Here is a 13186-nt window from a genome sequence, read left to right as displayed (position 1 = left end):
TACATTGTTAAGTTCTGGTCCAAAGTCAAAATATACTCTGGATTTAACATGACTCTTCTGACGTCCGAGGCCAATTTGACGTGAATCACAACCCAGTTTTGCAAAGCAGTTTTGATCCCCCCTTAACTGACAAACTGAGTTCTCCCTCTCTCTCTCTCTCTCTCTCTCTTTTTAATGGCATTCATAGGTATCTTGCCACGCTGATGTAGAGAAGGAGTTTATTTTCTGGTTCTCTAAACTTTTTAAAATGCATCCAAAATAATAAATAAATGTGTGCTTAATATGTAAATGCACTCATCTATGAACTCTAGACATTTGCAAATATTTTCTGAACATTGTAAAATATACATATATGAAGTTATGCTAAAAAATAAATATCTACAGAAGTTCTAATACGTCCACTCTGCACGGTGGGTGGTCTACCCCCACTGCAGGGCACGTATGCCCCATTTTGGAGACTACTACTGAGCAGTACCTAAATTCTCTGGGCGCCTGCCTGGCTAGAGTCTCTGTCAGTTCCTGAGTTTGAGAGGCAATAAATAAAAGGGCTAACTGGAGCACCCTGAAAAGCTTGCCACGGCTAGGGGGCAGCGTAACAGTTGCAGCCAAAGCCCACACACAGACTTCCCACCTAAGAGGGAGACAAAGATACTCAACGTTGCCCATGAGGGCAAGAAGTGTTCTGGAGAGGACAGGACATTGCCAGTGACGTCACTGGCCAAGCGTGAGAGCCCAAATGGACTGGGCCAGTTAATGTGGAGGAAGGAGAATCAAGACCTCAGGGCCACGGCCGACCAAGAGGCTGGCCTCATCTGAGGAGGCCTCTTCTGGGGAGCCCCTAGCTTCAGCCCCTGCCTCAAGGGCCAAGGGTCTTCAGTCAGCCTACACTCTAGAGAGGTGTTAGCATTGGTTGTGCTTATCTCTGAATCCTGTCCGGAGAGGAAAACACTGGCTGGCTCTGGCTTCGGAGTCTAGCCTGACTGGGCTGCCAGCCACACCTCTCTGGATCGCGGTTCTGTCCTCTGGGAGGTGGTTGGCTGGACTGCTTGACAGGCAAGTTCCCTGCCAGCTCCACAATCCCGGGTGCCTCAGAAGCTTGCCTGAGGCACAATGTGGGTAACTGTCCCTACAGAAGGAACAAATAGCTATCTGACCATTTCACTAGTAAAACAGAAACAAGGTATGGTTTTAAGTAGAAAAACCAGGTAAATGAAGACTACAGTACAGTTATGTAAGATTATCTGGAACTTGACACTGATCTGCCTGCCTCCCACATCCTGCAAAGCCTACAACCACCTGCTGCTCGAAAATCTCTGAAATACCCTGAAAGAGATACCCCAGATGGACCCCTAGCCACTAAGTTCAACCCGATGAAAGTTCAGGCTCTGGTCTAGTGATTTTTGATGCTTGATCATAATACACAAACCTGGAACATTTAAATGTGTATTCTTGTCAGTGACCCCCTTCTATAGGACACCTGACCATCTGAATGTCTCCTGGTCTCAACCAACCATCAGATGATATTTAGTGCTTACTCACGGTAAGGTCCCATGTTAAATGCTGCTGAAAACACACAAATGACAATGACTAGGTCTCTTAAATGCCCAGGGCCTAGAATGTAGCTGAAGAGCCTATGTGAGGGAGCAAGATATGTTCACATGAAAGGCAGATGAAGGAGGGAGGGAGGGGTGCTATTCCAAACGATGAATAACCAGTAAAGCCAGGCATCAACCTGGGAAAGAAGTAGGCCACTAGCCCAGAACAGGCTCAGGAGATCCTTGGATGGACCAGGTACTAATTCTTCCAAATCTGATTCAGGGGTGGGGGCACTTGGGGTGGCACTTATTTCTAACCAATATGGGAGTGTTTCGGCATTTTATCCATCCTTGTGGCTGCTGGTGCACCCCAGCTAACTGAATATCAGCCTAGGGTTCCAGTGAGTGATCTGGAGTTTCTAAGGAGCAGGGCTACGAGGAAGGAGGGTGCAATGAGGAATTGCAGACAGGTCATGCTAAATGAACAGGGTCCATGAGGCCCTTCCAGGACATAGGAAGTCCAGTCAGGCAGAAGAGAGAGCTCATGGAAAGGGTCTCGGGATGCAGAGATCTTGAATGCAACCCTGTGCTTCCAGAGTCTGCTTTCCAGAAGTCCCAGGATGTGGTAGTTTGGGAGAGGCACGGGAAACAGCAAGTTGGAAGCAAACTCTAGAAGTTCCCAAGAGCCAAGCTAAATAAAGACTTGGGGCTTTCTAGAGGAAGCCCTGGAAGGCTTCTGAGCAGAGGAGGGATTCAATCAGAGTTCTGCATTAGGAAAAGTAATCACCCCTCCCTCTTTTTTTTTTTTTTTTTTAAATGAAGGGTCTCTGCTAAACCAGAGGTGACGTGCTATGGATTGGCAGTGATGCCGAGGAGAAAAAGGAAGAATGGGTATGTGTTGTGCAATACTGTACAGAGAGTAAATTAGGAAAAGCAGATTGCAGGGCACAAATCAAGGAGTACATTGAGATCCGGTCATTCCCCGAACCCGCCCAGGAACAAACTCCACTGTGTGCCATGGCCAAAGGGGAACACAGGTTGTGTAACCGGGGCTAAGTCATCCATCTCCCACACAACAGGTCTGCCCAGGGAGCAAGTTAGGCTATTTCAGTGTTCTGGGGGCCTGGGGTCATTTGGAAGTCCCTCAGACCGGGGTGACCGAGGAAGCGAGCATACATGTGTGAGCTGGGGTTCCCTCCCCTCCCCCCTTCGACCGTGGCAGTCCTGCTTTTGTATGCTATCTTGGGGTTCTGCCTAAAATTTTACTAGAAAAAAGGCACCTGCACCCACTACACGATACCACCATTGTGCCTTCAAACCCTGAAAATTCACTATTCTGTTCTCTTGTCTAAAACATGCTGAGAAAGTCTGTTTCTGGTAAAAAGCACCCTAAGATATGCAGCAGAAAGCAAATCTGTGTGTCATGGCGAGGCCGATCTCTTCCTTAAGTGAGTGGCGCTTGACCATCTCTGCTAAGCCTTGGTCCCTGTTCCCAGCCATGCACTCTCTTCCTTCCACACACTTGATGCATTAACCATGCGCCTCAACTGTTCGCCCGTCTTAGGACACCCACTTCCAGGGCAGGCAAAGCCTTTTACTCCTTAATTCTCTAGAAAGTCGTAGCTGTGTAGCAGGTGATCCTGCCGCTCACCAAACCAAGCTGAACCAAAATTGTTGTCATTTTCAGCACTCTGGTGGTATAAGACAGAGTGTAAAAGTGAGACAGGGAAATATCAAGGAGCAGTGACAGGGAAAAAGAATCCTCTCTGTCCTCAGTCTTGCCACTAGCTGGGTAACCTGGAACTTTCCAGATACTCCTGGACTAGGAAACTTTCAAGCTCTAGGGAGGGAGCCGAGCCAATTAATTAGGAGCTCTGACCCTGAACCCTGACTGTGTAGGTTCAAATCCTGGTTTGGGCGACTTAAGCCCTGCACCTGTTTTTATATCTTTTGTAAAATAGGGATAATAGTAGGACCTCCCTTGCAGGGTTGTTGGGAAGATTAACTGAGTTAAACACGAGAACCACTGAGAACGGGGCCTTGCGGGGTTGGCTGTTATCACCACCTATCATGCCCTGAGCCTGTCCCTGCCCGGGCTGTGGCCACAAGATTAGTCAGCTGATAACTGCCCTGCTTTGTAGGTGACAGCTGAGCCTTGAGGGAGAAACTAGTCTCTGCAGCAACTTTCTCTTTACTCTAGTTATTAAAAGAATAAATGGTATTCGAGGTATCTGGGCCTTAGATATACAGATATTTCTCTCATAACAAACCTGAGGGGGGGAAGTACCCATTTTTTCCGCAGCCAAAACTGTGCACATGGACAGATAATACATTTATCAGAAGGCCTTCCCGAATGAGGAAATGGTATAAACAGCAACCCACATTTCCTCTTTTGATGCCCTAATTTTTTCCATTTCTCTCTCCAGACCATGAAATCCTTATTTCAACAGCTTCGGACTAGAACACATGAACCCAAAAGTCCATTAAAATCATTCACCAACAAAAATAATTTTCAGGGGGCACCTGGGTGGCTCAGTCGTTAAGCGTCTGCCTTCGGCTTAGGTCATGATCCCAGGGTCCTGGGATTGAGCACCACATCGGGCTCCCTGCTCAGCAGGGAGCCTGCTTCTCCCTCTCCCACTCCCCCTGCTTGTGTTCCCTCTCTCACTGTGTCTCTCTCTGTCAAATAAATAAAATCTTAAAAATAATAATAATAATTTTCAAATCATTGTCAATTTCAACAGTTTTAGAGCAGAACATGCCCTAATTTTTAAAAAAGATACATTTAAATACATGAGAAGCTTGGCAAACTGTCCTGAAATAGTTATTCTTAAATATCCAACAATATTGGATTGAGCCTGGGCGGCTCAGTCAGTTGAGCGTCCAACTCTTGATTTCAACTCAGGTCATGATCTCAAGGCCCTGGGATCAAGCCCCAGGTTAGGCTCCACACTCAGCAGGGAGTCTGCTTGAGGATTCTCTCCCTCTGCCCTTCCCCCTCCACATACACACACATGCGCCCTCTCTCTCTACAATAAATAAATAAATCTTAAAAAAGATATATATCCAACAATAGGAGAAGGGTAAATAAATCGGGACATATCCCATATACCACATTATGCAATCATCCTCAAAACTCATTTTTTGAGGAGCAGGTAACAACATGGAAAAATGTTCACAATATAACTTAGGTGATTCAAATTAAGTTATTAAAATTTTTATCTTCAATTAAAACTATATGCTTAAAGTAAAAAAAAAAAAAGTTTATAAAAACACAGATAGGGGGGCGCCTGGGTGGCTCAGTTGTTAAGCATCTGCTTTCAGCTCAGGTCATGATCCCAGGGTCCTGGGATGTAGCCCCAGGTCCCCAGCTCGGGCTCCCTACTCAGTGGGGAGTCTGCTTCTCTCTCTGCCTCTCTCCCCGCTCATGCTCTCTATCTCTCTTTCAAATAAATAAATAAAATCTTAAAAAAAGAAAAAAAGCTCTCAGAGCCCCTTTAAGTATGACAATGTTTAAAACTAAATTCAGCCACTGGCAGCGTCAGATCAGCTCTGTTCACTGAGATGTAATCTCCAGGAGTGAGTGTCAAAGAAAAGTGACCCTAAGATGTTTGTCTGCCTAAGCTGGAGTGATAACCTTCAGTAAAAACTCTGGCACCTTCAGTCTGTCTCCTCTGACTGACCTGCCCGTGAGAGAGCAAGGCTTGAAGACCAAGATTTCAGGTTAGGCCACAGGATACCAACAGCTTAGAGCTGCCTTAAAGGAAGTTCCTCTGTATTTTTTAACACAAGAGTCTAACCCATTGCATCATCCAAACAATACTGTTCATAAAACATTATTAATGGATCCTAACTCAACAGAATTTGGATATAAGAGAGAGTAAGTGCAAAAGAATAATGGACATATGCTTTATGTGGCAAACTTGCATAATAAATTCAGCAACTGACCTTAAAAATTATATATTCATCTCAGGTTACTGAGTATCAACAGAAATTACTAGTATTCTTATAGTCTTGCCCTTTCCAGAAAAGTGAAACTGGAAGAGAGAGAAGAGAAATCCCTAACTATGATGACAAAACAATCTGATCTTTCCCCGGCCCCTCCTCTGAACACGTCTGTTTTCCACAAGACAGCTACATCAAAAACGAAAGATGGCGTAAGGCCTGGACATGAGGCATGACACTGTGGCATTCGGGGACACTTTCAGTTCTTTCAAACTTCATTCAAAAGAGAGATAGCTATGAAAACTCTACCTCTGTGATGCAAACAGAAACCCATCCCTACCTGCATTTGTCCAAAGTAGCTATCTCTTAAATGGCCCAAATTAAAAAGCCCAGAGATCTCTTTTTAGTCGGGCTGCCTGCAAGAATAATAAAAGTACTGCCAAAATATGCGTAACAGAGACAGGAAGGAAATAGGTCAAAATGCTTATAATTGTGAGGGAAGGGTGATTAAAAAAAAAAGTCTTCTCTGTTTACAGTAAATGCAGAAAACAGATCTATAATATATGGTCTATAATATGTCTATATTATTTTAAGTGAGGAAGGGAGGTATGAGGTTTGCTTCTTTTAAGGATCTTCTTTTTCCAGTCACAGAACCTTAGCTCACTAAAGACTTTAGCCTAATGCAGTCCTTCCACAAATAAGGAGTCAAGTTTCAGACTGGAAAGGGATTCTCCCAGTTGAGTGAGGACAAGAAAGAACGTCTCCATAGACTGGCTCCACCGTGATGGGAAGCAAGTTTTCCTTTAAAAGTTCGACCTCCTCGACCCCACTCATCTGCCAATCTAACCTGCCATCTCCATTTAAAAGTGCAGAATCAACCAGAAATTTTTGACTGACGTTTTGTCTGTGTTAAGCAAATAACTGTTTACACTGAGATAATCACAGGTGAAATTTGTGTCGGAAACTGTGAGATGTCATGTTTTTCTCATGCTAAGCAAAGACAAAAAATAAATAAATAAAAGGAAGGATACTGACAGTCGGGGGCACTCTGGATACTCCTGCACCAAGAAGATGCTTTTTTTTTTTTGAAGTGTCAACTTTAAAAGGCAAAGAGCACTTTTATAATGGTCTTAATTAAGCTCCATAACCTTGAAAGTAGGTGGACTGGGGCAAGGGTCTGAGATTATGATTATGATTAGTGTCTGTCTCTAGGTTCTAGTCCACGTGTCCATTCAAGTCATTTACCACCACTCTTCGTCTACGCTGCAAGGAGATCGGTATCGTTTCTGCTTCCTAATTTCAAGACACCAGGCTTCGTACACCAATGACTCCAACACGGCTATGTGCCGCGGCTATGGGCACTCCTCTGGAGACACCGCGAGAATTTCTACATTTGGCAACCGGCTTTTGATGCTGCATTTGACCCTCCTGCAAGCGCTCCGCGCAGGGGCCACCATCACGCCGAGGTAGCAGCACCGTCCGGCTCCGATGCTTCCAGACGCGGTCCGAGAGCGCCTCAAAAACCCCTCCACGGGGACAGGAGGGACGCGCGTGGCCGAGACACCACCGGCCCCAGCCCCGCGGGATCATCCCTCGCATCTGAAGCTGGGGGTCCGGCTTCTGGGCCGGGCCGGTCCCCGCCGCCACACAAACAGGAGGCCGGTCCCGCGGCGCGCGTCACCCGGACCCCGCCGTGCACCAGCCCCGCGCCCGCGCAGCCCGCGGGAAACGGCGGCGGGGCATCCCCGGCTCAGGCACAGGAAGCGGCGGCTGCTCCGGCGGCCCGAAGGCCTCCGCTGCCGCGGGAAGGGGAGCCGAGGGCAGAGGCCGGAGAAGCAGAACGTCCCCGGGAGCCGAGGGGAGGCTCACGCGTCTCCGCTGCGGCCGCCGCCTCCCGGGCTTGGGCCGGCGGGGCAGCCTGAGCCCCCGCGCCTCCGCCGAGACCACCGGCGCCACAGCCGGAAAGGACGCGGCTCCCCGCGGCAAGAGCACTCACCTCGGCTGGCCGGGCCGCTGCGCCGCCGGCTGTCACCGCAGCCCACTGCTGTCCAGCCCCGGTTCCGGATGCTATTTAAGGGCGCCGCCGTAGCCACTGCGCCCTGGCTGCGCCCCAGCCTCTGCCGCCGCCGAGCCAAGCTGCTGCCGGTGCGCCAGCCACGCCCGCCCCGTCCGCAGGCCCCGCCCCGTCCGCAGGCCCCGCCCCCGCCAGCAAGCCCCGCCCCCGACGCGCGCCCGCCTCCCGTCTGGAGAAGCGCGAGCGGGGCTGCCTGCTGGCGGGTGCAGGGAGGCGGCGAGCGAGCTCAGCAAGAGTCGCTTCGCGTGCCCTCGCTTTCATAGCGAATCTGTGGAAGGGCAAAGGGTCTGTTGTAGGGCCTCAATCTGGAAGCCCGGCCGGCCTTGGGGTCCCGTTGCTACGGGGACCGGAAGACGCCCTTTCGCGTCTTCCACTCCCAATTGCCTGCCTTGCTCACTGACTTCTTGGCGGACCGGGGCGGGGCGCATTCCAGCGGAATGGAGACCCAGCGTTACTCAAGGGCAATATCCACCTGCCAAATTCTTAGGGCCTGTGTATCTTACTTAGCCCTGGCTGTGGTTCTGAGGGTTTCTGCATCCGTGCGATGCCCATTTGGCATGAACATTTTCCAGGTCCTATCCCAAATGTTACTTTTCCTCCTAACACCTGAGGCCTGCCAGTGTCCTTAATCCCTAATAACGGTTCGGGTTACGGTGGGACTTGCGCCCAGTATTGGGAGGAGGGCTACTATCTAGTACTTCTTTGAATTTGAAGAATGAGAAGCATTATTGTGATGATAAACCCCTCTGATAACAACAGCTACAGTTTATTGAAACAGTTCACACACATTGTCTTCTAGAATCTTCATCATAACCCCATGAGGTGGATGCTGACACGATTCCCCATTTACAGATGAGGGAGAAACTGAGGCACAGAGGTTGATGCTAGTGCGGGCAAAACCGCACTCGGAACTCACGCAGTCGGCTTCCAGAGCGTGCACATCATAACCACCGGACTACATTTTGTCCTTACGTTTTTGTGAGCCTGTGCTCACTGGAGGCCACAAGCGTATCAGGTTGACTTGAGCAAGTAATATCCTAAGGACTTTCCCCCCAAAGTGTGCCGGGCACCATAGAACAGTGATGGTGAGGGCATCTGTAGCAGCTCAGTGCTCTAAGACCCCCTTCTACACATAGACTGCCTAAGATTAAAAATGGACTCCACTTTCCTTTCTGTTGGTTTCCATTTGGATAATCCTTGGTTTCTCTGCTCAGGTCTCTTCCTCCTCACCCGTGATTTCATCATTTTAGCCTCTTCATTTTTCTCTTGCTTCTCCAACCCCTTCAGTCCTTCAGCCCCTCCTTAGGCACTTCAAAGTTGTCTGCTGTCGTGGTTTGTCAGGGCTGCCATTCTGAAGGATCACAAAGCAGGTAGCTTGGACAATAGAAATGTATTGTCTCATAGTCCTAGAGGTTGGAATTTCAAAATCAAGGTGTGGGCAGCGTTGGTTCCTTCTGAGGGCAGCGAGGGAAGAATCTGCTTCAGGCATCTCTCTTTGGCTTGGAGAAAACGGTCTTTTCCCTATGTCTCCTCACCTGGTTTTCTCACTGTATGTGTCTGTCTCCATATTTCTTCTTCTTATGAGGACACCAGTCCTAGTGGATTAAGGTCCACCATAAGAGCATTCACTTGATGCCTTCTGTGAAGACTCTGTCTCCAAATAAGGTCACATTTTGAGGTACTGGGGGTTAAGACTTCAACAAATAAATTTGGGGAGAGGATGGGATGCAATTCAACCCACGACATGTGATAGCTGTCACTGACTGTCTTCCCTAACCCTTCCCCCTCCAAGACACTTTTCTCCTCATCGGTATGCTCTTCCTTGGTTTCTAGCCCTAATGCAGGTAACTGACCACCTGAGAGTGGGAAAAGCACACAACCAGGGATTACATCGCAATTCCTACTCTCTCTGGTAAAGCTGTTGTGTGACTTAGGGCAGCAAGTTCAGGTTTCTCCTCTGGAAATAAAGGGACTAGATGAAATAATTTCTCAGGTCCCTTACAGTGCTAACACTTAAAAAAAAAAAAAAACTTATCTCCCTAAAAATTTCACAATGTATGGGGTTGTCCCATAACCATGAAATAAAGACTTTGAAGGTAGGCAGTATTACACAGTGGTTAAAAACATAGGCTTCAGAGTTGGGCATTAAGCCCCATCTCATCCTCTGTAAGACAAGAATAATGGTACCCACCTTAGAAGGGTGTCAGCCCATGGCCTCAGTTTTCTCATTAAATGAAGGTTCCAGACTCCATGGTTGGGGGTTTCATTTTGTGACTCGTAGACAAGACTACGACTTGTGAAGACGTAGGAGCACAGTCTTAAGTCTCTTTTCCACCTACTTTTTTCCCCAAACGTTTCTGTAGCCCCCAGAACAAAAGCCAACTGGATGTTGCAGTGGAGTAAGTCTCCTAATGGAAGTTTGAGTCTCTGATCAGTTGTTCTCAGCCCCATTTTGGCTTGATTTAAATGTTGTGGCTAATTCTGGCTAGATCCAAATCTATTGAACACCGATTGAACCATCTTCTAGAGAAGCTAAGGAGAGTCAAGGTCCTTTTGGGGACAAGCTGAGGGACAGGTTGACCACGATCTTGTCTCAAAAGCTCCCACTTGTGATTGCCAACTGTAGAGTTGTGACTATTATAGATCTTCTGTATCTACTGCTTTTGAGCATGGTCATCTGAAGATTAGCCACATCAATTAATAGTGGCCAGTGTGCTTTTAATTCCAGGATAGTTAAAGAAAGGGTTGGCATCAATGGCTGGGTGCTCCTCACTCAGTCTGTTTTGAGGCTGCATCTATGTTAGGCATATATCCATCTCCCCCATGAAACTGTTAATGCCTAAAGAGCAGGCACTGTGTGCCATGAATCTCAGATTTGCTGGGCTTCCAGCAACAGGGAAAAAGGATGTTTCCACCAAACTGACACCATTCTGTAACTACTGGTGATTATCACATGGTCTCCAGTGGCCCTCATTGAAGCCATAGTCCTCCCTTCTCCCATACCCCTTTTATTGTTAAAGTGCATTTGATCCTCTGATTTCATTAACTTTATGAGGGCGAGTTAGTCTACAGCTCTCTAGGCAATAACTTCCACGGGTGTACCCCTCTTCCCACTGGGAGGCTCCCAGAGGCCCTCCGTGGCTCCTGTCCAGCTGGATGGAAATACTTGCAGGTTAAGAGCAAAGGCTTGGAGTCAGACTGCTTGGATTCAAATTCCACAACTCACTGGTTCCTTGGGCAAGAAACCCTCTAATCCCTAGCTTTCTTTCTTTCCTTTTTTTTTTTTTTTAAGATTTTTATTTATTTATTTGAGAGAGAGAGAGAGAGAGTGACAGAGAAAGCATGAGCGGGGTGGGGGGGCAAGGGAAGAGGGAGAAGCAGACTCCCCACCGAGCAGGGAGCCTGACACCGGGCTCCACACGGGGCTCTATCGCAGGACCCCGAGATCATGGTCTGAGCTGAAGGCAGACACTTAACCGACTGAGCCACCCAGGCACCCCTAATCCCTAGCTTTCTTATTTGCCAAGTGAGTATAATATTGTATGGCATCCAATCTAAGTCACAATCCTTTGTAAGATGAATCATTATTTTATGTATCTCTGAGAAAGAAAAAAAAATGCTCCACATTATAATTACAACATCACAGTTGAGAAATGCACCCTATGTTGCTTAGCTTTTATTGCATAGCAAATCACCTTAAATCTTAGTGGCTTAACGTCTGCCTTCGACTCAGGTCATGATCTCAGGGGGGTCCTGGAATCGAGCCCCTGCATCTGGCTCCCTGCTCAGCAGGGAGCCTGCTTCTCCCTCTCCCTTTGCCTCCCCTGCTTGTGCTCTCTTGCTCTCTATCAAATAAATAAATAAAATCTTTAAAAAAAAAAAAGAAAATAAAATCCTGTATCTGATTCCTGAATAAACACTGGGATAGATACGGATAGATAGGTAGATGATGATGATGATAAATAGACAGGTAGATAGATAGATAGAGATGGACAAAGAGATAGATATGCTTGGAGTATAGTGGGCCTTTTGGGGACCAAGTGTCATCCTCGATCCAAGAAAGGATGATTATATTTAAAAAAAAAATGGGGGGTGGTGTTGAGTTGCTCTGTGAGATAACTTAGTACCGTGCTTGGCCCCCCATGAATGCTCTATAAATACTATTACTTTTGCTTCTCTTTGGAAAGTCTTTGTAGCTTATGCTTCTTTCTACCTGCAACCCTGTAAAGTCTTATTTATCATCCAAAACCTAACTCAGGCATCCCTTTCTCTAGGACACACACACACACACACACACACACACACACACACACACACTGTGTGGTCCCCAGAGCAGTGCTAGCCTGCTCTGGTCGCCTGTTGTAACTAACAGGTTATCACTTCTGTGCTTGTAGGCCCATGGGCCTGGCTTTGAGCTCCCTGACGGTGGATATTCTGTGCCTAGCCATCTCCTACCCTCATGCCAATCCAATGCCTGACACGCGATACACGTTTATTCAACTGAACTGCTATGTCCCCTCCAATAGACCTGCTTCTCATTCCCCTAGATATAATTGTTCTTTCCTCTGGAGGTGCTCCCACAGCTCTTTGTAATGTTTCCGTCATAGGACTTGTCACATTCAGGTGTGATTACTTGTTTGTGTAACACTCACATGCATAGAATGTGGCTTAGTCTCCTTTACATCACACAGAGACACCCCCCCGCCCTTTTCCCTGCACTATGCCTGACAGGTAGGACTCTATAGATTCCTGTAAATGAATAAAAACAGTGTTTCAAATCCCCATTCTAGTTATACTCAGGATGGCCTGTGGCCTAGAAGTCCGGAGGAAAATTAGATTTGGTTATGTAATTCATCAATAGTTACTTCTAGTTCTTTTCTAGAACATGAGGTCCTTGGCTTCCCTCTCCTCTTAGGTCACAATGCTGCTCCCTCACCACATGCTTGAGGCAGTGATCAGTGGAAGCCCATCCCACCATCCCTGGGGCCTCTCTGACCCTCCCACCCCCACCCAGGGAACTTTTACGTGGCAGGCCCACAACACCCAGCAGTATTTTAAGTTTCTCTCAGTGAATAGAATGTGTCTAAAAAAACCATGGGGAGTGTGGGGGACTTGGACCAGATCATTGGTCACCCCATGTCCCTGGGGCCAGGACACTGGTAACTTCCCTAGGGTTGGCACATCAACTCTGAGAGGTGTTGAAATTGGGTGAGTGGAGCAACACGCAGCCTCCCTCAGATCTGCTCTGGCCTCTCCTTCATCCCCACTGCACAAGCCCAGCCCCTGCTTGCCACCCCCAGCCCACACCTCAGCCTTCTGGAGGCCACCGCCCACCTTGAGAATCAGATGAACGATCTGGATCCTCACTTCATAAATGTTTACCGTATGCTGTCTACGGGTGTCCGAGGGTCCCTAGTTTAAGAGCCTCTGATCGAATAGAAAGAGTATTCAGTTTGGAGTTATAAAGATTTAAATTCAAGGCTGGATGCTACCTCTTGGCCGTATTTTAATTTATTTTATTTTATTTTTTTTTTAAGATTTTATTTATTTATTTGAGATGGAGAGAATGAGATACAGAGAGCATGAGAGGGAGGAGGGTCAGAGGGAGAAGCAGGCTTCCCGCTGAGCAGGG

At 47.5% G+C, this 13186-nt stretch overlaps 1 protein-coding gene across 1 annotated transcript in view; it reads right to left on the bottom strand.

The window, feature by feature from the left end:
- The window catches only part of ACSL1 (acyl-CoA synthetase long chain family member 1), a 72998-nt gene extending 65365 nt beyond the window's left edge, over positions 1-7633 (bottom strand). The window contains exon 1 of the mRNA XM_064585697.1: positions 7477-7633. The gene's annotated coding sequence lies outside the window, so the exon portion shown is untranslated. The remainder of the gene's footprint in view (positions 1-7476) is intronic.
- Positions 7634-13186: the final 5553 nt, after the last annotated feature.

Source organism: Mirounga angustirostris, unplaced genomic scaffold, assembly GCF_029215605.1.
Source record: "Mirounga angustirostris isolate CCGP_5_RB_7025 unplaced genomic scaffold, mMirAng1.0.hap1 SCAF_2, whole genome shotgun sequence".
Lineage (NCBI taxonomy): Eukaryota > Metazoa > Chordata > Mammalia > Carnivora > Phocidae > Mirounga > Mirounga angustirostris.
Note: the sequence above shows the minus strand (reverse complement) of the source record. Positions and strands in the feature narration are given on the sequence as shown.